We start from the raw sequence: 25810 nt of genomic DNA on the forward strand, positions 1-25810 counted from the left end.
ATCTTGTTTGCCCAGTTCTAGAATTATGTTTGACTGCTGCTATTTCTCAAAGTCACATCTTAATTTGTTTCCTGGGCTTCACTGGAAATTGCTTGATGAATCCCAGCATTCATGTTTGCAGCCCTGAAAGTGAATCTTTCCAGAATAAGGAGACTGGAGAAGACATTAAAAGAGTGTTTTAAATTGAAAATGTATGACATGGATGAAAATTATGGAGGCAAAGTAGTCTTCAATTGAATAAACTTATGCTCACACTACCTATAAGGACTTCTAGAAACAGAATGCAATGTTATTTATGCTGGTTCATGCTCAGCGGAAGTTCATATTCAAACCACTTTAATTCAAGTCAGGGTTTAGTAGTGTTTCAGTCAAGGTACACATAGGCACAGTAGAAGGGGTTATTGCTATCCAAATTTATTTTTTATGCTATATTCAAAGAAATTGAGCCCTGACTGCACTTGTTTAGGTAGGTAGGGATAAAGGAGAGTACTCAGTCTGTGAGCATTAGCACATAGGACAAAATGTGAAAAATATTTTCTATAACAAAGGATAATTTGCTTTTACTTTGGTTAAAGATACATGGTCACTAGAATACAGAAAGAAATCTGGCATGTGACCAGTGTTTGAGGACATGGGTTCAGAATTTCAAAACATTATTTTGGAAGCATTTCTGGCATGGGAACAATAAGGAGGAAATTGTAGTTGAGCAGGCAATAAAAAAACATATTTTGGCAATATGAGTTTTAAAACCCTGGAAGATTATGATAGGTAGTTCAGAGAATTAGTATTATTTGGTAACTGATTCAAACTTAGGTGAGAAAAAAATATTGAAAGATTTATTCCAAACTTGAATTCTAGAGAACTATTATGCCTGAACAAAACTAAGGGGAAAAAGAAGATGACTTTTAAAGAAGAATGTATTGCTTTGAATAGCCTGATCTTTATGTATTGTCGTTGATCTGTGCCTTGCATTTGCCATAACCATTTGCCTGTATCGTAGATGATAAACTGAGTCTCAAAGAGACTCAGGTCACAGATCTATGAGTTACTAAGCATATTTTTAGAGTTAATAATTTTGCCTACAATGACAGTTCTTTCCTGTGGTACATACTTCTCCTTTTGTGTGGCAGGACTGGAGCATGTGCCAAGGAGCCAGACGTGCTGGCTATATAAGCTTGCTTTGCTACTTCTAAGCTCTTTATCCTGAAACAACTTATTCAACCAGAGTGAGTTTCAGTGTATTCACATGAGAGTTGGAGACAATGCAACCTTCCCAATAACTTGCTAAAAGGATTATATGTAATGCTGGTATAATAAGTAAAGTAATATAAAATTGAAAATTTATATAAGACTGGAAAGACATTGAATTTTACCCACAGGATACAAACACCAAAGATTTTTGATAGCATGAGTATATATGGAACGTGGTTCACAACTCACCTTTCTAAAAATGTGGAAACAAAAGTAGGGTCCATTTCTACCTATTTGAAGGCCACAGAGATGAAGATGGTATGATACTACAGAATAAACTTGGTCTTTCTGCAGCCCCCAAAATTTGACAGCCTTTCATTTGTATGGTAATCAAATAGCTGAGAATCTGTAGACAATCACCATGTACATTTAGTGCATTGACCAAAGGTACATGTAACAATAAGGATAGAAATAGTATCTTTCTCTCTGTGTGATTCTTTCTTCACACATGGGGTTGATACATATTTTAGTAGCTCCAGGAAGGACTTTTAACACAGTCTCATTATATTATATTATGGAAGCTGACCTTGGTGCATGGGACTCACTAGAAAAAGAGGAGAATCTATAAACAGAAAAGTTACTTACTGGAACTATCTGTTGTTCAACTGTCTAGATTCTACCATTCAAGAGGCTGTCTTAATTGACTGGCAGTTTGTCATCACCTCCAATATGGGAAACACAGACTTCTCACTGTAGAGAAGAAAACTCACCAAACAGTGTTTATTTCTAGGGATTACTCAATAATTTTCTTTCCTTACTTTTTCCAAACACAGGAGACGTACGTTACTGCATACAGGCAAATAGTGATGATTGTTCCAGTCATAGATCATGTTATGTAGTAGTACTACACATAGGCTTTGATATTAGAAAAACCTGGACAGGGATCCCTGATCTATCTCAGTTCATAGGTCTTTTATGTTGGGTAAGATGTTTAAATTCACCAAGCTTCAATTTATTTCCCTGTGAAAAAGAAAAAGTAAAAATAATGGTAATACCTTGTGTTGCTCTGTAGAATAAGTAAGATAAACAATTAGTGTATGACCAGGAACACCGTAAATAGTTATTGAATATGAATTATTATATCAAGATATTACTCATGGAAAATTGAATTTTATTCCTGGGATAGGAGGAGTAATTGAAGAGCTTAAAATTCAATATAGTTCTCAATTTTTCTTCTTGTAATTTTGTCTTCTACTTATTTTTGCATGGCAAACTACCTACAACAGCTTGAAACAATATTTTCTAATTTCTTATCTCTCACAGTTCTGTTGGTGACTACAGTCAGTGGGTTCTCTATGGGAATCTCTCATATGATCTCAGTCAGGTATCAGCTGAGGCCGTCTGCTAGGTTTGCTTGGGCTGGATGTCCACAATGGCTCACTCACATGGCTGACATTTGATGCTAACTGTAGGCTGAGAATCAGATTCTCCATGTAACCTGCAAGTGATCTCTTTGTATGCTAAGACTTTTCAGCATGACAGCTACGTTTCAAAAGAGAATGTCCAAAGAATACTTGGAACAGAAGGAGTGGAAACTTCCAGATAGGTTGAGAGTTATGCTCAGAACTGACACAGCATCTCTTCATTCATATTCAGATGTTATGAGCCCTGCCCGTATCCAAAGGTGAAGAGAAATGTATTGCAACTTTTCTGTGGGGTGGGGAGATCACTTTACAGCAGAGCATGCAGGATGGAAAATAGTATGACTGCTTTTGAAAAATGCAATACATTTGAGTCTGATTCCTTAGCAAAGTAATTCACATCCCGCTGACAAGCAAAATATACTCACCTCCTTTCTCAAGCTCTCTAAAATCTCATCATTATGGCATTAAATCCATGAGGGCAGGATCTCATTATCTAACCCAGGCCCTTTTTCAGACCCCTCAGGAGCTGTTTCTCAAGTAGTGCCTTTTCATCAAAGGTGTATTTTAAAAGACATGCTATTTAGCCTGTATAGACTCAAAATACACTGTTTATACACAGGATATCCACAGTATGCCTCTTGTTCAAAAAAATGGGCATGAAATAGGAGGCTAATGACAGTCACTGCTCTGGGGAAATTCTGGAACCCAGCACTGCACACGGCACCACTTCTTTGATTAGAGCCGTGTCCTGCTCCATGGAAGTGGTGCTTATAGAATATTTGCTCTGCCTTTTGAATTAATCTTCATTTTCCATATGAAATGACTTATATTTTCAACGGAAATGTGAGGGTCCAGAGAACTCTTTTCATCATGAATTGTACCTGTCTCTTTCAGTTCAAGTTAATATTCCTTTTAAAATTCTATGGATGTGTCACATTTCAAAGAATAATTAATTCTGCTGGACAGGATACACACTTACATTTCTTTCAACCTAAGTTCCTCTCTTCCTTGACCTGGCTATGAAGTTGTATGGCACAATATCTTTCAGTTTCTTAGAAAAAAATTTTTATTTAGTTCAAAGAATGTATGTAGCATCCCCTTAAATTTTTGAAGTCTTAATAAACGGTCTACTATCCCACTCCTTGGCCTATACCCAAAGGAATTAAAATCAGCATATTACAGAGATACAGCCACATCAATGTTCATAGCTGCTCAGTTCACAATAACCAGATTGTGGAACCAACCTAGATGTCCTTCAATTGATGAATGGATAAAGAAAATGTGGTATATATATACAATGGAATATTACTCAGCCATAAAGAACGATAAAATTATGGCATTTGCAGGCAAATGGATGAAACTGGAGAATATCATGCTAAGTGAGATAAGCCAATCTCAAAAAACCAAAGGAAGAATGATATCGCTAATAAGTGGATGATGACACATAATGGAGGGTGGGAAGGGTTAGTGTTGGGGTTGGAGTTGGGTTTAGGGAGGGGGGCAGGAATGGAGGAAGGAAGGACTGTATAGATGGAGGAGAAGGGTGGGAGGGGAGGGGGGGAAGGGAAAAAATGGCAGAATGAATCAAACAACATTACCCTATGTAAATTTATGATTACACAAATGGTATGCCTTTACGCCATGTACAGGCAGAGAAACAACATGTATCCCATTTGTTTACAATTTTATAATAAAAAAAAAAAGAACAAAAAAAAAAAAATAAATAAACGGTCTAAAACCTATACCTTTAATGTTAATTTTACCCCAAAGCAACATTTCGTCACCAGCCCCTACATTAAATGTTCTCCCTGAGCACATTTTACACTCTGAGAACTTTTTGCTATTTGGAAATACTGGAAATGAGTGAGTTTTATTTTAGAGTTGATAAATTCTGCTCAAAATCAAAACAGTTCTTCTCTGTGTCTTTGCCTCTCTCTCTCAATTATATGAAGCTAAAAGAAAGCAAGTGCCTAAAAATATCCTTCACTAGAGTCATCAATTTATTAGGTACATTTTCCTTTTTCTATGTTTTACAAAGAATTTCACTTAACTTCCCATTACAACAACACATATATCATCTTTATCATCCCATATCAGTTTCTTCACTATCATTTTAGCACCATGAATAGTCTTCTTGTCTCCCTTCAAAAATCTGCTCACTGCCCAATACCAATGACAGATATTTTAAGTTTTTGTGGTGACAGTACCCAACTTCTAGAGTCCATATATGTTCTAGCTATACATTGGTGGATTATTAGCACAAATAGTGTCTTCAAATATTTGACTATCATCTCTTGCAACTCTGATTTGACTGCACTCAGCTGGGTAGGTCTCCCTTGGGATCTTGCACACAGTTGCAGTCAGATGTTGGCTGAGGTTGAGGTCATTAAAAAGCTTGGCTGGGCTGTACATCCAAGACCATTCACTCACATGACTGACAGTTCATTTTGCCTGCTACATTAGGCCTGTTGGCTAAAGCCTAAACTTTTTTTTTTTATTGTAAACAAATGGGATACATGTTGTTTCTCTGTTTGTACATGGAGTAAAGGCATACCATTTTGTAATCATAAATTTACATAGGGTAATGTTGTTTGATTCATTCTGTTATTTTTTCCCTTCCCCCCACCCCTCCCACCCCTCTTTACCCTCTATACAGTCCTTCCTTCCTCCATTCTTGCCACCCTCCTTAACCCTAACCCTAACCCTAACCCTAACTCTAACCCTAACGCTAACCCCTCCCACCCCCCATTATATGTTATCATCTGCTTATCAGTGAGATCATTCGTCCTTTGGTTTTTTGAGATTGGCTTATCTCACTTAGCATGATATTCTCCAATTTCATCCATTTGCCTGCAAATGCCATAATTTTATCATTCTTCATGGCAGAGTAATATTCCATTGTATATATATACCACAGTTTCTTTATCCATTCATCAATTGAAGGACATCTAGATTGGTTCCACAATCTGGCTATGGTGAATTGAGCAGCTATGAACATTGATGTGGCTGTATCTCTGTAGTATGCTGATTTTAAGTCCTTTGGGTATAGGCCAAGGAGTGGGATAACTGGGTCAAATGGTGGTTCCATTCCAAGCTTTCTGAGGAATCTCCATACTGCTTTCCAGAGTGGCTGCACTAATTTGCAACCCCACCAGCAATGTATGAGTGTACCTTTTTCCCCACATCCTCGCCAACACCTGTTGTTCCTTGTGTTCTTGATAATGGCCATTCTAATTGGGGTGAGATGGAATCTTAGGGTAGTTTTGATTTGCATTTCTCTTATTACTAGAGATGTTGAACATTTTTTCATATATCTGTTGATAGCTTGTAGATCTTCTTCTGTGAAGTGTGTGTTCATTTCCTTAGCCCATTTATTGATTGGATTATTTATATTTTTGGTGTAGAGTTTTTTGAGTTCTTTATATATTGTGGAAATTAGTGCTCTATCTGAAGTATGAGTGGCAAAGATTTTCTCCCACTCTGTAGGCTCTCTCTTCACATTACTGATAGTTTCCTTTGCTGAGAGAAAGCTTTTTAGTTTGAATCTATCCCAGTTGTTGATTCTTGCTTTTATTTCTTATGCTTTGGGAGTCCTGTTAATGAAGTCTGATCCTAAGCCGACAAGTTGAAGATTTGGACCTACTTTTTCTTCTATAAGACGTAGGGTCTCTGGTCTGATTCCGAGGTCCTTGATCCATTTTGAGTTGAGTTTTGTGCAGGGTGAGAGATAGGGGTTTTCATGTGACTTAAGGTTTTCAAAACACAGCAACTGGGTTCTAAGAGACTAACACAAAAGTGAGCTTGAAATATGAGGAAGCAAGAGCTGCTAGACCCATTTAGGGCTGTGCCTGAAATAGGTATAGTGTCATTTCTACCATATTCCATTAGTTAAAGCAGTTACAGGTGTACTCAAATTCAGTGTAAGGGAGAAACAGACTTCACATCTTGTTTGAAGAGTGGCAAGGTCACACTGAAGAAGACTAGAGACTGAGAGATTTTCTTACAACTCTCTTTGGGAAGAAGTCTTACATATAGGAAACAGGCTAAGGCTGCATGTTAAAATGAATTCTTCTGGCTCTTATTCTTTCTTGTCTTTTTTTATCCTTCCTCTCTGTATTCACCTTTGCTACCTTCTCCTTTCTCCTCTTGTCCTTACATACTGACATTACCAAAAATTGTTTCTGAAGTTTAGAAATGGCTGGGTGGGATATTCTAGACATATTTCCTTCTCTGTTTCCCCAGATACATTTTCTCAAGTTCTGGCACATCTCATCTTAACAGAATTGTAAATTTTAGTATTTGCATGACTTAGGGGAAATAGATTATTATATTTGCTTTGGTTTTGAGTACTAGTCTAGAGCAAATGAGGCAAAAGAGTGTTCCATATGTTCCATGTCAGATCATTCACATCATTAGTGCGTTGCATAATGGTTGGAATGAAAAGTCAAGTTGTAATTAACATACTATTTTGATTCCTTTACTTCTTAGTGTGTACTCCTCTGTTTGATTCTTCTTGGGAAAAAGAGTGACAGCCAAGTCAGGACCCAGGTTAATGTAGATTTCTACTAAAGGCTGGTGATCTTATGAATATCATATAAATAATTCACATAACTTGTAAAAATTGGCATGAAGCAAAAAGAAAAAAGGAATAGTCTCTGCACTGGACAAAATCATGGCCCTTTTAGTGTTTCTAAAAGAAACATGAAAATTATAAATCTTTGACTTGTATCTTTAATAAAATTGAAAAAGACATTTGATAGGATTATAAAAGCATAGCCATAAGATATGTAACACAGATTACTGGAGAAGAAAATATGATTGACTATTTTTATTTAAAAAGCAAAATAGAGGGAGTGAATCTAAGATAGGGTATTAGAAAATTAATTTTTCAAACTAAAAGACAAAGTTAAAAAACTGATGAATCATGAAAGCAAAACATAAAAGACAGTAGACTTCAGTTTTCCAATATGACCTCATTTAATTAATCTGTTCACATATTTAGTGAGCACCTATTATCATTTTTTATCAAGCACTGTCCTAATTGATTGGGACATAACATTTACCATCACAGACACTGTCCTGTTCCTGAAAGAGATGAGAGTCAAGCAAATGAGTCAGAAAATTAAGTAATTTGGGTAAAGCATGATGAATTTTCTGATCAGGAAGTATAGGTTGCTAAGAGAGTAGATAATGGTAATATGAAAGTACTCTTAATAGGGTCAGGAAGTCTTCTCAGAGGAAATATATTTAAACTGAGATTTGAAATATGAGTAATAGATAAAGAAGAGGGATGTGGAAAGAGGGTTTGTCAGCGGAAATATCTTCTATGGCAGCCAATTAAATCCATGTGCCAGAGAGAACATGGCACATTCAAGGAAATGAAAGAATTCTGTTGATGGTTGAACAATCTCTCTGTTGGATTTTGCTCTGTGAATCATTGGGTTAAGGCCACTTAGGACAGAACTCTGAGTCAGGCCCAAATGCTTCTCTATGAACAAGCCCTGGGGAGCCACAGACCTGTGTTCCCTAGCGTGGCCATACAAGAATTGAGCGCATATAGACAGCAGGCACTTTTAGGTCTCACAGGTCTTCCCTGCAGCCTTCTGGTCCCTTCTGGCTACTTAGTTTTGAGCATTTGTCTCATGTTCCTAGGCCTCTAGATATCCTGTATACCATCGATTAGAGTGAAATTTAAAATATGATTAGAGTAACTAAGTTTTATTCCAAAATTTGCTTTATATTTTACATTTTATGTTAGATATCAAATTTGCTTTTGAACAATTGAGCACTCTATTTTCCATCTCTTTACTCTCCCAAATGCTATAATAAAAATATTTATTGATGTCTAAGGCACCATTTTAAGCACCTTAGGTATAAAAATTATCTTCTTAATAATCCTGTAAAGTAGTTGTTATTTTTAAAATATTAATAATTTATAAATGTGGAAACAAGAAGTTTGAGTTACTTGCCGAAAGTCACTACAGCTAGACTATGGGGACAGGGAAGGTTTCAAATATATTTGGTCTGACTACAGAGCCACATTCTTAATCATCCTTCTAAAAAGACTATTTATAGATATCATTTTTTTACAGCAGCACCATTTGCTGATTTAAGAAATACAGTGGAAGTAGAAAAACAGAAAAGATAAGGGAAAATTCATGACAAAAGAAGAAAACAGAAGAAAATTTATCTGAGCCGAAGAAAGAAGTGCATTTTCAGCATAAAATTTCTCTCCAAATGTCACCCTGCACAGTATAGCGAAATATTTATGGTTAATGAGCCATATATATCCTTCAAGTACCTGGACCAAAAAATAGAATATGAATTATAATTTAAAAGCAAGATTGGCAACAGAGTTTTCTGTGTCCGTGAAATTCCATAAATATGGTGAAGTGAGACTACAGACCTTAATGTAATCATAGCAATCTAGGAATTTTAGACACATAAAAAATATCTTGCATGAGATATATCAATGAAAAGACCTAGAAATTAGGCCTTCATGGAATTGTCTCAGAAAAACCCACCAAGTGGGAGATAACTAGATAAAGTTCAATGTCCTTGGAGTGGTAGAAGTTTTTGTGAATAGGAGTAATTGAAAGGCATCCAAAGTGATTAGAGTCAAGAGGAAAGGAGGTAGTAAGGCAAGAGATACATGTAAGCCAAGTAATGGGTCTTGTATTTGCTAAGAATAGTGGGTTACCATTAGAAAGTATTAGACAAAAAAAAAAAAAAAAATCAGATTTAGGCTTCAAAATCATCTGTTTCCAGTGTGGAAAATGCAATGCAAGGAAGATGCTGAATGAGTGATTAAAGAATTTGAGATGCTGTTATAACCTAGATGACTTGGGTAACAATGTTTGTAGTGAAGATAGGTAAAGAAATTCGTGCAAGGTGTGTTCCTGTCTCTGTATTGAGTACAAAATGATGGTGCTTCATCAAATTCCTTCTCAGTGCTGACGCCCTGCCAGAATTCTGACACCAGAGTGAACTTGATGAGACACGCTGGTCCTCCTAAAAGGTGACCAATGGCAGCCTGGTGAACCAGCCACATACCTAGTATTTTTCAAAATTTCTGGGAATTTCTTGACATCTTACTAAAGAAGTAGTCAGAAAATTCAAGGAGAAGAGAATGTTAGAATTGGGTTGTTATTCCTGACTGAAGAATTCACCAGATTCTCTTAGTGAACTCTTTACTAAGATGGTAAAGGATACACTAGTTCACAGGGAATTGGAATTTTAGGAAGCTTGGAAGTGGCTGTCCTCCCCAGACAAAGACTGATGGTAGAGGAGGTTGCCTTGATCTTGGATCACTGATAATATTATTCACAAAAGCTTTTGGAATGGCAAATCCAGATGGCATTGCAACCATAAGAGGCAACTACAGAGAACTCTGATTACTGCAGTTTTCAGCTGGGCCAGAGTAATAATCAGAATGACTAAATCTACAGAGATTTGTGAAATGGCCAACAGAGCATGCTGTTCTTTTGGCAAGGTAAAGAGCTAGTGAACTGAGTTTATATTCAAATTTTATAATCAGAAAAAATCAGAACTGTAAAACATAAGTTTGACATGAGCTGCCTTGATGGAGAATATCCTCTCCACTGCAGTTTCCATATCTGTGCTCAGTTACCGAGCAACTGTACAGTAAAGGGTCAGCCAGATCTTGAAGGACATCACAACTTCACAAAACAAATCCAATGAATATTACACTGAAGTCTCTTGTGAGGTGCCTGAGGGTAATCACCAGAGTAAGTCTGCACTGGCAAAAGGGGAAAAACTCAGGTTTATTGCTGTGCTTATCAGATATGCAGCCTGATAATAAATCCAAATCATCAAAGATGTCATAAAGACACTAAGCCATAAATGGAGTTATGGCACAAGTTAGTCTTACAGTGGGTTCAATAGATATGCAAATTCACTTTTTCATTATTCTCATTTCTAATTTTTTGAGTGAGACAGCTCCACTTAGCATTTGGAAGAAGCCTTACAGTTATCCCTTGATCACTGTAATAAGAAACTAGATTTTTGATATACAGCAATTCATCAAAATGAGACAAGAGCCAGGTGGAAAGTCTTAAAATTGCAAGTACTTCTTCCCAACAGGATCCAAATCAGAAGCAATAGTACATTTCTGGAAGAATTGCAAATATTACCATCAAATACTTAAAAAGATCCTGAATGGCATGACCTATTATTTTCCCATTCAATTTTTCTCTCTGTTTTCAGCAAAGCCCAATGGAATAAGATGGTCATGATTCATTACCAGATTTTAGCCTCAATGACAAGTGCCGTATCTCAAATGGTTTATTCTCTGGAAGGATCACTAGACCTCTGGCTTTACTAGACCTTACTATTGATTTGGTGAATGATTTATTCTAAAATAAATATTTATGTATAGTGGATACTAGTTATGTATCCAAAACCAGAAATGAACTTCACTAACATAATGAGGAGCACAGATACCAGACTCAAAGAAGAAAAGTTTCTTATTAAGTAATTCCACAAATATGGAAGTCAGTAGTAATTTGTTCAAGTAATGAATAGTAGTTTCAGAGAGTTTCAGCTGTGATGGATATAAAGAAAACTTCTGAACTTCTGTATTTAATTATATAAACATTAAGGAAAAGGAGGGAGAAAAGATGAGGATGGATGGAAGAAGAGAAAGAGTGAAGGAAAGGTAATTTCTTAAAAATAAAACCTAAATGTCTGTAACCTAATAGAGGCTTGTAAAAGATAATTTCAAGGGCTATATCAGAGGAAAATGACTCTATGGAAAATTTAAAAAGTAATGTAAGATGTGAAAATAGTGAGTATTTGGTGAAATATAAATAAATATAAACTGTTAATACAGCATTAGTATTAATGACTTGTGGTATAAAATTAAATAATAGAAATAATTGAAAGCTGAACAATAACATTAAAATAACAGGTGGGCACTGATTATGATCTGAAGGAGTTAAAGTATTCTAAGAGCCCCACATTGATAATGAGGAGGTACATACTGATTTAACTTTAGATTTACAAAAGTAATTATTTATGTTAGGTTTTTTTGAACAAATACCTGAACAATGAAACTGGTCCATGACTTCCAAATGAATACCACAAATGTGGAAGAGTAAAAACAGTTGTTTAATGCAAAACAAGAAAAAAGAGAACTGAAAAGTAATTGAAAATCTAGAATAAACTTTGAACCCTGTAGAGATGTTAGACATAGCTCATGGCAGTTATGCACACCTGTAATCCCAGGACCTTGGGAGGCTGAAGCAGGAGGATTGTGAGTTCAAAGCCAGCCTCAGTGACTTAGCAAGGCCCTAAGCAACTTAGTGAGACCCTTTCTCAAAAAAAAAAAAAAAATAAAGAGAGTGGTCTGGGGGATGTGGCTCAGGGGTTAATAATCACCTCTGACCTCAATTCCTGGTACCCTCCATACCCAGAAAAAGATAGAAATAATTCTAAATATGACAAGAAGTAAATGTGTATGGAATAAATATTTCAGGTATAAAAACACAATTTAGTTCTTGGTGATGCCAAAGACACATCTAAACATAAAGATGTAAATAACATTTTAGAACAAAAAAGATATTTCAGGGAAATATTAAAGAAAGTAGTATATCTGTATTAATATAAATCATCAAAAAATAGAAGGCAATGTGTCCAGAAATGTTCCTACTCCTTAACTTCTGGTCCTTTGCTTGACGTTCAACTAAGCTCTTCCCAAGGACTTCACTGCTGCCGCAGATACAGATTTATTTTGGCATACCACACAAAATCTCAGAGTTGCTTATTTTTGGAGTGTCTTTCATTTTTAGAGATATGCTTATATATTTTTAATATAATTGAATCCTTTACTCCTTTGTTTTATAACTCCTGAATTTGGGCTATTGTTTAAAAAGGTATTATTTACTCTAAAATTTTAAGAATATCATTCATTCTTTCAACAAGTATTTTTCTAATTATTATTTTTATTCTTTTTAGGTATACATGACAGTAGAGTGTATTTTTACATACTATACACACATGGAGCATATCCTGTTCTTGTGGTTGTACGTGACGTGGAGTTTCACTTGTTGTGGATTCAAATATGATGATATGATAGTTATGTTTTATTAATTCTACTGTCTTTCTTGTTCCCATCCTCCCTCCCTTTCCTTCATTCCCCTTTGTCTAATCCAATAAACTTCTGTTCCTCCTTCTCCCCTGTTATTGTGTGTTATCATTCATATATTGGAGAGAACACTCAGCCTTGGTTTTTTGGGATTGGCTTATTTCACTTAGCATGATAGTCTCCAGTTCCATCCATTTATTGGCAAATGCCATAATTTCACTCTTATTTATGATTATACCCCATTTTGTTTACATATGCCACATTTTCTTTATCCATTTATCTGTTGAAGTACAACTTAGTTGTTTTCATAGCTCGGCTATTGTGAATTGAGCTGCTATAACCTTTGATTTGGCTGCATCACTGTAGTATGCTGATTTTAAGACCTTTGGCTATACACTGAGGAGTGGGATAGCTGGGTCAAATGGTGGTTTCATTCTGTTTTCTGAGGAATCTCTTCCATACTGCTTTCCAGAGTAGTTGCCACAATTTGAAATTCCACCAGCAATGTATGAGTGTATCTTTTCCCCCAAGTTCCCACCAACATTCATTGTTATTTGTGTTCTTTATAATTGCCATTCTCACTATAGAAGGAATTTCACTGTAGTTTTAATTTGCATTTCTCTGCCTGCTAGACACATTGAACATTTTTCCATGTTTTTTGACCAATTGTATTTCGTTCTCTGTGAAGTGCCTATTCAGTTCCTTTACCCATTAATTGGGTTATTTGAGTTTTTTGGTGGTAAGTTTTTTGATTTCTTTGTATATCCTGAAGATTAATGCTCTATCTGAGGTGCAGGTGGCAAAGATTTTCTCCCTATCTATAGGCTCTCTCTTCATGTTCTTTTTTTTTTTTTTTTAATTGCATGATTAATTTTTTTTTTTTTTTATAAAATTGTAAACAAATGGGATACATGTTGTTTCTCTGTCTGTACATGGCGTAAAGGCATACCATTTGTGTAATCATAAATCTACATAGGGTAATGTTGTTTGATTCATTCTGCCATTTTTTCCCTTCCCCCCCTCCCCTCCCACCCTTCTCCTCCATCTATACAGTCCTTCCTTCCTCCATTCCTGCCCCCCTCCCTAAACCCAACTCCAACCCCAACACTAACCCTTCCCACCCCCCATTATGTGTCATCATCCACTTATTAGCGATATCATTCTTCCTTTGGTTTTTTGAGATTGGCTTATCTCACTTAACATGATATTCTCCAGTTTCATCCATTTGCCTGCAAATGCCATAATTTTATCATTCTTTATGGCTGAGTAATATTCCATTGTATATATATACCACATTTTCTTTATCCATTCATCAATTGAAGGACATCTAGGTTGGTTCCACAATCTGGCTATTGTGAACTGAGCAGCTATGAACATTGATGTGGCTGTATCTCTGTAATATGCTGATTTTAAGTCCTTTGGGTATAGGCCAAGGAGTGGGATAGCTGGGTCAAATGGTGTTTCCATTCCAAGTTTTCTAAGGAATCTCCACACTGCTTTCCAGAGTGGATGCACTAATTTGCAGCCCCACCAGCAATGTAAGAGTGTACCTTTCTCCCCACATCCTCGCCAACACCTGTTGTTGGTTGTATTCTTGATAATTGCCATTCTAATTGGGGTGAGATGGAATCTTAGGGTGGTTTTGATTTGCATTTCTCTTATTACTAGAGATGTTGAACATTTTTCCATATGTTTGTTGATTGCTTGTATATCTTCTTCTGTGAAGTGTCTATTCATTTCCTTAGCCCATTTGTCGATTGGATTATTTACATTCTTGGTGTAGAGTTTTTTGAGTTCTTTATAGATTCTGGAGATTAGCGCTCTATCTGAAGTATGATTGGCAAAGATTTTCTCCCACTCTGTAGGCTCTTTCTTTGCATTGCTGATAGTTTCCTTTGCTGAGAGAAAACTTTTTAGTTTGAATCTATCCCAGTTATTGATTCTTGCTTTTATTTCTTGTGCTATGGGAGTCCTGTTGAGGAAGTCTGGTCCTAAGCCGACATGTTGAAGCTCTGGACCTACTTTTTCTTCTATAAGATGCAAGGTCTCTGGTCTGATTCCGAGATCCTTAATCCATTTTGAGTTTAGTTTTGTGCATGGTGAGAGATATGGGTTTAGTTTCATTCTGTTGCATATGGATTTCCAATTCTCCCAGCACCATTTGTTGAAGAGGCTATCTTTTCTCCATTGCATATTTTTGGCCCCTTTGTCTAGTATGAGAAAATTGTATTTATTTGGGTTTGTGTCCGTGTCCTCTATTCTGTACCATTGATCCACCTTTCTATTTTGGTACCAATACCATGCCGTTTTTGTTACTATTGCTTTGTAGTAGAGTTGAAGATCTGGTATTGCGATACCCCCTGCTTCACTCTTTCTGCCAAGGATTGCTTTAGCTATTCTGGGTTTTTTATTCTTCCAGATGAATTTCATAATTGCTTGCTCTATTTCTGTAAGGTACATCATTGGGATTTTAATTGGAATTGCATTGAATCTGTGTAGCACTTTTGGTAGTATGGCCATTTTGACAATATTAATTCTTCCTATCCAAGAACATGGGAGATCTTTCCATCTTCTAAGGTTTTCTTAAATTTCTTTCTTTAGTGTTCTGTAGTTCTCATTGTAGAGGTCTTTCACCTCTTTTGTGAGATTGATTCCCAAATACTTTATTTTTTTCGAAGCTATTGTGAATGGGGTAGTTTTCCTAATTTCTCTTTCTGAAGATTCATCGCTTATATATAAAAATGCCTTCGATTTATGTGCATTGATCTTATATCCCGCTACTTTACTGAATTCACTTATGAGATCTAAAAGTTTTCTGGTGGAATTTCCTGGTTCCTCTAAGTATACCATCATATCATCAGCAAATAGGGATAGTTTGAGTTCTTCTTTTCCTATTCGTATCCCTTTAATTTCTTTGGTCTGTCTAATTGCTCTGGCTAGAGTTTCAAGGACGATATTGAATAGAAGTGGTGAAAGAGGGCATCCCTGCCTTGTTCCAGTTTTTAGAGGGAATGCTTTCAGTTTTTCACCATTTAGAATGATATTAGCAATGGGTTTAGCGTAGATGGCCTTTACAATGTTAAGGAATGTTCCCACTATCCCTATTTTTTCTAGTGTTTTGAGCATGAAGGGGTGCTGTATTTTATCAAATGCTTTTTCTGCATCTATCGAAATAATCATGTGATTCTTGACTTTAAGTCTATTGATATGGTGAATGACATTTATTGATTTTCTGATGTTGAACCAACCTTGCATCCCTGGGATGAAACCCACTTGATCATGGTGCACTATCTTTTTAATATGTTTTTGTATGCGATTTGCTAAAATTTTGTTTAGAATTTTTGCGTCAATGTTCATTAAGGATATTGGTCTGAAATTTTCTTTCCTCGATGTGTCTCTGTCTGGTTTAGGAATCAGGGTAATATTGGCTTCATAGAATGAGTTTGGGAGAGTTCCCTCCTCTTCTATTTTCTGGAATACTTTGAGAAGTATTGGAATGAGTTCTTCTTTAAAAGTTTTGTAGAACTCAGCTGAGAACCCATCTGGTCCTGGACTTTTCTTTGTTGGTAGGCTTTTGATGACTTCTTCTATTTCATTACTTGAAATTGGTCTATTTAAATTGTGTATGTCCTCCTCGTTCAGTTTAGGCAATTCATATGTCTCTAGAAACCTGTTGATGTCTTCGAAATTTTCTATTTTGTTGGAGTATAGATTTTCAAAATAGCTTCTAATTATGTTTTGTATTTCAATCGTGTCTGTTGTGATATTTCCTTGTTCATTCCGAATCTTAGTGATTTGGGTTTTCTCTCGTCTTCTCTTTGTTAGTGTGGCTAAAGGTTTATCAATTTTGTTTATTTTTTCGAAGAACCAACTATTTATTTTGTCAATTTTTTGAATTGTTTCTTTCGTTTCAATTTCGTTGATTTCAGCTCTCAGTTTAACTATTTCCTGTCTTCTACTACTTTTGGTGTTGGTCTGTTCTTCTTTTTCTAGGGCTTTGAGTTGTAGTGTTAGGTCATTTATTTTTTGAGTTTTACTTCTTTTATTAAATGCGCTCCATGAAATAAATCTTCCTCTAAGTACCGCTTTCATAGTGTCCCAGAGATTTTGATATGTTGTTTCTTTGTTCTCGTTTACCTCTAAGAATTTTTTAATTTCCTTCCTAATATCTTCTGTTATCCATTCATCATATAGTAGCATATTGTTTAATCTCCAGGTGTTGGAGTAGTTTCTGTTTTTTACTCTTTCATTAATTTGTAACTTCAATCCATTATGATCTGATAGAATACAAGGTAGTGTCTCTATCTTCTTGTATTTGCTGACATTAGCTTTGTGGCATAATATATGGTCTATTTTAGAGAAGGATCCATGTGCTGCTGAGAAGAAAGTGTATTCGCTCTTGGTTGGATGGTATATTCTATAAATGTCTGTTAAGTCTAAATTATTGATTGTGTTATTGAGATCTATGGTTTCTTTGTTCAATTTTTGTTTGGAAGATCTGTCCAGTGGTGAAAGAGGCGTGTTAAAATCACCTAGTATTATTGTGTTATGGTCTATTTGGTTTCTAAAATTGAGAAGGATTTGTTTAACATACATGGATGAGCCACTGTTTGGGGCATAGATGTTTATGATTGTTATATCTTGCTGATTTATGCTTCCCTTAAGCAGTATGAAATGTCCTTCTTTATCCCTTCTAACTAACATTGGCTTGAAGTCCACATTATCTGAAATGAGGATGGATACTCCAGCTTTTTTGCTGAGCCCATGTGCATGGTATGTTTTTCCCCATCCTTTCACCTTTAGTCTATGGGTATCTCTTTCTATGAGGTGAGTCTCTTGCAGGCAATATATTGTTGGATCTTTCTTTTTAATCCAATCTGCCAGTCTATGTCTTTTGATTGATGAATTCAGGCCATTAACATTCAGGGTTATTATTGATATATGATTTGTATTCCCAGTCATTTGGTTCATATTTAAAATTTTTGACACATCTTGGTTCCTCCTTTATTTGACAGTTCCTTTATGATAATTCCTCCCTTTGCTGATTTGCTTCTTTGTTTTTTATCTCTTCCTCATGAAATATTTTGCTGAGAATGTTCTGTAATGCTGGCTTTCTTTTTGTAAATTCTTTTAGCTTTTGTTTATCGTGGAATGATCTTATTTCATCGTCAAATTTGAAGGTAAGTTTTGCTGGGTATAAGATTCTTGGTTGGCATCCATTTTCTTTCAGAGCTTGAAAAATGTTGTTCCAGGCCCTTCTAGCTTTTAGGGTCTGGATTGAAAAATCTGCTGATATCCGTATTGGCTTCCCCCTGAATGTAATTTGGTTCTTTTCTCTCACAGCCTTTAAAATTCTGTCTTTATTTTGTATGTTAGGTATTTTCATTATAATGTGCCTTGGTGTGGGTCTGTTGTAATTTTGTGTATTTGGAGTCCTATAAGCCTCTTGGACTTGATTTTCCATTTCATTCTTCAGATTTGGGAAATTTTCTGATATTATTTCTTCAAATAGATTGTTCATTCCTTTGGTTTGTTTCTCTAAGCCTTCCTCAATCCCAATAATTCTCAAATTTGGCCTTTTCATGATATCCCATAGTTCTTGGAGATTCTGTTCATGATTTCTCACCATCTTCTCTGTTTGTTCAACTTTGTTTTCGAGGTTAAATATTTTGTCTTCAATATCTGAAGTTCTGTCTTCCAGCTGTTCTATCCTATTGGTTATGCTTTCTATGGAGTTCTTAATTTGGTTTATTGTTTCCTTCATTTCAAGGATTTCTGTTTGGTTTTTTTTCAATATCTCTAACTCTTTATTGAAGTGATCTTTTGCTTCCTGAATTTGCTCTGTTAACTGTCGATTGGTGCGATCGTTCAATGCCTGCATTTGCTCTTTCATCTCATCGTTTGCTTCCCTAATCATTTTAATTATGTACATTCTGAACTCCCTTTCTGTCATTTCTTCTGCCATGCTGTCGTTGGATTTTATTGATGTAACATCTAGATTTGTTTGGGGCATTTTCTTCCCTTGTTTTCTCATATTGTTCAGGGATCAGTGGGTCATTAAGATATTGCAGATTTCCTCTATCAACTTATAATGTCCCTGAAGATTGCTAGTATATCCCCTCTTATCCTTCAGTAGCCTGAAGTCTTGGAGGAGGTTGATAATGCAGAGCTCCATGATGAAGCTGCCTCTCTAGGTGTGGTAACCCTCAGGTGGCGTATATTCCCTGCTAGTGGGCGGAGGTGCCTCCACTTGTTGACCAATGGTCATCCAATGGGGAAGTAGACTGTGGGCTGAGGCAAGGCCTGTTTGTGCCTATGTCTCTGGCTTTACCGTCCCTGTGGGAAAACCTCCCCCGGCCGGGAAGAGTCACTCGGTGGGGACGTCTTGCTAGTCAGTTGCCCTCCTAGAGGTTCCCCTCAATCTACAACTACCACCTGGGCTGGGCTGTCTTCTTCTGCAACGATCCCAGGGGCCTGGACCTACGTCCTGGGCCTGGGAGCCTCACCCTTCGCAGGCGAGTCTCCTTAGGCTGCCTCTCCCAGAGAATCTGCCCGCCGCCCTGGAAACTTCGCTCCGCCCCTAGGCGTGTCTCTGTGCGGCTCTTCCAGCAAGAAGCCACCTAGCTCCTGGGACCCTGCTCTGCACCAATCGCCTGGCTATGCAGCCCCTCCCCTGAGCCACCACCTGGAGCCCCGTACAATAGCTCCGAGACACAGAGACCCGCCACACACTTCCTCCTCCGGACAGCCGCCCGGTTTCTGATGCAGTCACTAGGAATCCAAACATCTCACTTCGGGTCTCCTCCTCCCGCCAACCACCCGTAGCCCTAGGCAGTCACTCTGAGTCCAAGTGACCCGCCCTGTTCCTCCTCCTCCTCCTTGGGGTAGCCCCCCAGGTGTTCAGGAACGGTGGCTCCGAGACCAGGTGACTCACCACGCTCCTCCTCCAGGCAGGCCACCAGTGTTCAGGAGCGGTTGCTTTTAGTCCAATCAGCTCACCACTCGCCTCCTCCTCTGGCAACCGCCTGTGGTTCTGATGCAGTCACTCCCAGGCTAAGCGTCCCACTGCTCTCCTCCTCCAGGCAGGCCACCAGTGTTCTGGAGCAGCTGCTCCGAGTTCAAACAGCTCGTCACGCAGCTCCTCCTTTGGCAACCGCCCGCAGCTCTGATGCAGTCACTCCCAGGTCAAGCAACACGCCGCGCTCCTCCTCCTCCTCCGGGCAACCTCCCGGCACTCAGGAGCGCTCGCTCTGGGTTCAAACAGTTTACCACGCAGCTCCTCTTCTGGCAACCGCCTGTGGTTCTGATGCAGTCACTCCCTGACCAAGCGTCCCGCCGCGCTCCTCCTCTTCCTCCGGGCAGTCCCCCGGCGCTCAGGAGCGCCCACTCTGAGTTCAAACAGCTCACCACACAGCTCCTCCTCTGGCAACCGCCCGTGGCTCTGATGCAGTCACTCCTAGACCCAAGCGACCCGCCGGGCCTCTCCTCCTCCTCCGGGCAACCCCCCGGTGTTCGGAAGCGGTCACTCTGGGTCCAAACAGCTCGCCACGCAGCTCCTCCCCAGGCAGCCACCCGGAGCCCCAGCGGCTGCTCGAGTCCAAGCGCTATGCTGAGCCGCCTCCTCTACGATGATCCCAGTTGTCCGTGTTTACCGCTCCAGCGGGGGGAGGGGCGTCTCGCCGAGCAACTCCACTTCACAAATTCCCTGCGTTCCGGGGCTACCGCCCCATCCGGGACGCCTCCCCAACAGGAGAGACTCACCCGGCAGCTTTGAGTTGGTCCCAAGTCCCTCACTATCTCCTCTTTTGAATCTTGCGTCCTGGAGCAGCGTGAAATGCAGCCGCCCTCTAGTCCGCCATCTTGGCCCGCCCCAATTCTCTCTTCATGTTCTTTATTGTTTCCTTTGAAGAAGTTTTTAGAGCACCCAAGTGATCTCTTGTGATTCACCAGTGCAAAAAGCAGATAAAATGTAGTCTCATGTAGAGTTTTGTATTTTAGAGACAGTAGACAATAATAAGCATGGAAAATAAGAACAATACATGATGTGTTAAAAGGTGATAAGTACTAGGAGCAAAATAAAACAAGTAAAAGGACACAGTGCTGAGGATGAACCAGGGCAGATTGCATTTGAAACTCATTTGTACAGTTTAGGTTTCATTGGGAAAGTAGCATTTGAGCAAAGATTCTAAGGGCTGATGGAGTTTACCATGTGGAACAGGGTGAGATGCAGCCATCACAGAACGTTTTTTAAAATATGTTTTATTTTTACAGACACATTTTGATTCATTGTACACAAATGGGGTACAGCTTTTAATTTCTATGGTTGTACACATTGTAGATTCACACCATTCATGTAATCACACACATACATAGGGTAGTACTGTCTGTTTCATTCTACTGTTTTTTCATCCCCACCCCTCTCACCCCTTTTTCCTCTACACTATTCAAAGTTTCTTCATTCTTTTCTTTCCCCCATTAACCCTCCTCATTATATATTGTCATGCACTTATCAGAGAAAACATTTGGCCTTTGGTTTTTTGGGCTTGGTCTATTTCACTTAGCATGATATTTGTCAACTTCATCCATTTACCAGCAAATGCCATAATTTTCCTCTTCTTTATGGCTGAGTAATATTCCATTATAATATACCACAGTTTCTTTATCCATTCATCAATTGAAGGGCTGGTTCCACAATCTAGCTATTATGAATTGAGCTGCTATGAACATTGATGTGGCTCAACACTGTAGTATGCTAATTTTAAGTCCTACAAACCAAGGAGTTGGATAGCTGGGTCAAATGGTGGGTTCATTCCAAGCTTTCTGAGGAATCTCCATACTGCTTTCCAGAGTGACTGCACCAATTTGCAACTCCACCAGCAATATATGAGTGTGCCTTTTCCCCTACATCCATGCCAACACTTATTATTGCTCATGTTCTTGATAATAGCCATTCTAATTGGAGTTAGATGAAATCTCAGGGTGGTTTTAATTTGCATTTCTCTAATTACTAGGGATGATGAGTACCTTTTCATATATTTGTTGATCACCTGTATATCTTCTTCTATCAAGTATCTGCCCATTTCCTTAGCCCATTTATTGATTGGGTTCTTTGTATTTTGGGTGTAAAGTTTTTAAAGTTCTTTATAAACTTTGAAGATGAGTGCTCTGTCTGAAGTGTGTGTGGAAAAGATTTTCTCCCACTCTGTAGGTTCTCTTTTCACATTATTAATTGTTTCCTGTGCTGAGAAAAACTTTTTAGTTGAATCTATCCCATTTATTGATTCTTGCTTTTATTTCTTGCGCTATGGAGGTCTTGTTAAGGAAGTCTGGTCCTAAGCCAAAGTGATGTAGATTCGGGCCTACTTTTTCTTCTATTTGTTGAAGGATCTCAAGTCTATTTCCTAGATCCTTGATCCATTTCCATTTGAGTTTTGTACAGGGTGAGAGATAGGAGTTTAATTCAATTTTACTGCATATGGATTTCCAGTTTTCCCAGCACCATTTGTTGAACAGGCTTTCTTTTCTCCATTGTAAGTTTTTGGCACCTTTGTCTAGTATGAGGTTACTGTACTTCTGTGTGTATGTACTGTAATTATGTGTGTCTTCTATCCTGTACCACTGATCTTCTTGTCTATTTTGGTGCCAGTACCATGCTGTTTTTGTTACTATTACTCTATAGTAGAGTTTAAGGTCTGGTATTGTGATACCTCCTGCATCTTTCTTCCTGCCCAGAATTGCTTTGGCTATTCTGGGTCTTTTGTTCTTCCAGATGAATTTTGTGATTGCTTTTTCTGTTTCTATGAGAAATGTCACAGGGATTTTAATTGGAATTGCATTAAATCTGTTTAACACCTTTGGAAGTATGGTCATTTTGATAATATTAATTCTGCCTGTCCAAGAACATGGGAGATCTTTCCATCTTCTAAGGTCTTCCTCAATTTCTTTCTTCAATGTTTTGTAGTTTTTGTTGTAGAGGTCTTTCACCTCTTTGGTTAGATCGATTCCCAAGGATTTTATTTTTTTGAAGCTATTGCAAATGGAGTTGTTTTCCTTATTTTTCCTTTCAGATGTTTCATCACTTATGTATAAAAATGCTTTTAGATTTATGTGTGTTGATTTTATATCCTGCTATTTTGCTGAATTCATTTATGAGGTCTAGAAGTTTTCTGGAGGAGTTTTTGGATCCTCTAAATAGAGAATTATGTCATCAGCAAATAGTGACAGCTTGAGTTCCCCTTTTCCTATTTGTATCCCTTTAATTTCTTTAGTCAGTCTAATTGCTCTGTCTAGTATTTCCATGATGATGTTGAATAGAAGTGGTGAAAGAGGGCATCCCTGTCTTGTTCCCATTTTTAAAGGGAATGGTTTTGGTTTTTCTCCATTAAGAATGATGTTGGCCATGGGCTTAGCATAAATAGCCTTTACAATGTTCAGGTATGTTCCTACTATCCCTATTTTTTCTAGTGTTTTGAGCATGAAGGGGTGTTGTATTTTGTCAAAGGCTTTTTCTGCATCAAATGAAATAACCACAGGATTCTTATCCTTAAGTCTATTGACATGATGGATTACATTTATTGATTTACGGATGTTGAATCAACCTTGCATTTCTGGGATGAACCCCACTTGATCTTGGTGCACTATCTTCTTAATATGTTTTTGGATATGGTTTGCCAGTATTTTGTTAAGGATATATGTGTCTATACTCATCAAGGATATTGGTCTAAAATTTTCTTTCCTTGATGTGTCTTTCCCTGGTTTGGGTATGAGGGTGATATTACCTTCATAGAATGAGTTTGGTCGGGTACCCTCCTTTTCTATTTCCTGGAATACTTTGAGAAGTATTGGAATGAGCTCTTCTTTGAAGGTCTTGTAGAACTCGGCTGAGAATTCGTGTAGTCCTGGTTTTTCTTGGTTGGTAGGTTTTTGATGGCTTCTTCTATTTCATTACTTGATATTGATCTGTTTAAATTGTATATGTCCTCCTGTTTCAGTTTGGGAGGGTCATATGTCTCTAGAAATTTGTCGATGTCTCTGGTATTTTCTATTTTATTGGAATATAGATTTTCAAAGTAGCTTCTCATTATGTTATGTATTTCAGTGGTGTCTGTTGTGATATTTCCTTTTTCATCACAAATATTATTAACTTGAGTTTTCTCTCTCCTTCTCTTTGTTAGAGTGGCTAAGGGTTTGTGTATTTTGTTTACTTTTGCAAAGAACCAACTTTTTGTTTTGTCAATTTTTTGAATTGTTTCTTTTGTTTCAATTTCATTGATTTCAGCTCTGATTTTAATTATTTCCTGTCTTCTACTACTTTTGCTGTTATTCTGTTCTTCTTTTCTAGGACTTTGAGCTGTAATGTTAGGTCATTTAGTTGTTGACTTTTTATTCTTTTCTTGAATGTGCTCCATGCAATGAATTTTCCTCTTAGTACTGTTTTCATAGTGTCCCAGAGATTTTGATATGTTGTATCTTTGTTCACATTTACCTCTAAGAATTTTTTAATCTCCCTGATGTTTTCTATTATCCATGCTTCATTCAATAGCATATTATTTAGTCTGCAGGTGTTGGAGTAATTTGTTTTTTATTTTGTCATTGATTTCTAATTTCATTCCATTATGATCTGATAGAACACAAGGCAGTATCTCAATTTTTTTTTGCATTTCCTATGGGCTGCTTTGTGGCACAACATATGGTCTATTTTTGAGAAGGTTACATGTGAAAGTGAATTCGCTCATTGGTGGATGGAATATTCTATATATTTCTGTTAAATCTCAGTTATTGATTGTGTTATTGAGTTTTATGGTTTCTTTGTTTAGTTTTTGTTTGGAAGATCTATCCAGTGGTGACAGCGGTGTGTTAAAGTCATCCAGAATCATTGTGTTGTGGTCTATTTGATTCTTGGATTTGAGAATGATTTGTTTCATGTACATGGATGCACCGTTGTTTGGGGCATAAATATTTACAATTGTTATGTCTTCCTGATTTATCGTTCCCTTAAGCAGTATGAAATATCCTTCATTCCTCCTGACTTACTTTGGCTTGAAGTCCACTTTATATGAAATAAGAAGGGAAACCCCCGCTTTTTGACTGAGTCTGTGTGCCTGGTAGGTTTTTTCCCATCCTTTCACCTTTAGTCTGTGGATGTCTTTTTCTATGAGATGAGTCTCTTGCAGGCAGCATATTGTTGGGTCTTTCTTTTTAATCCATTCTGCCAGTCTATGTCCTTTGATTGATGAGTTAAGGTCATTAACGTTCAGGGTTATTATTGGGATATGATTTGTATTCTCATTCGTTTGGACTTATTTTTGGTTTTTAACTTGACTTGATTTCTCCTTTGAATGGATTTTCCTTTGCTGACCTACATTGTTGCTTTTCATTTCCTCCTCATGGAATATTTTTTTGAGAATATTCTGTAGCATAGGCTTTCTATTTGTAAATTCTTTTAACATTTGTTTATCATGAAAGGGTTTCATATTGTCCTCAAATCTGAAGGTTAGTTTTGCTGGGTATAGGATTCTTTATTGGCATCCATGTTCTTTCAGAGCTTGAAATATATTGTTCCAGGTCCTTCTAGCTTTTAGGGTCTGGGTTGAGCATTCTACTGATATCCACATTGGTTTCCCCCTATATGTAATCTGATGCTTTTCTCTCACAGCCTTCAAAATCCTATCTTTATTTTGTATGTTAGGCATTTTCATTATAATGTGCCTGTTGTAATCTGTTGTGATTTTGTGCATTTGGTGTTCTGTAAGCCCCTTGTTTTTGATTTTCCATTTCATTCTTCAGGTTTGGGAAATTTTCTATTATTTCATTGAATGGGTTGTTCATTCCTTTGGTTTGTATCTCTGTGACTTCCTCGGTCCTGATAATTCTTAAATTTGTTTTTTTCATGATGTCCCATAGTTCTTTAAGATTCTGTTCATGATTTCTTACCATCTTCTCTGTGTGGGCAACTTTATTTTCAAGATTAAATAATTTCTCTTTATTATCTGAAATTCTGTCTTCCAAGTGGTCTAGTCTTTTGGTGATGCTTTCCATTGAGTTTTTTATTTCGTTTATTGTTTCCTTCATTTCAAGGATTTCCATTTTT

This window comes from Sciurus carolinensis, chromosome 2 (assembly GCF_902686445.1).
Source record: "Sciurus carolinensis chromosome 2, mSciCar1.2, whole genome shotgun sequence".
In the NCBI taxonomy this organism is placed as follows: domain Eukaryota; kingdom Metazoa; phylum Chordata; class Mammalia; order Rodentia; family Sciuridae; genus Sciurus; species Sciurus carolinensis.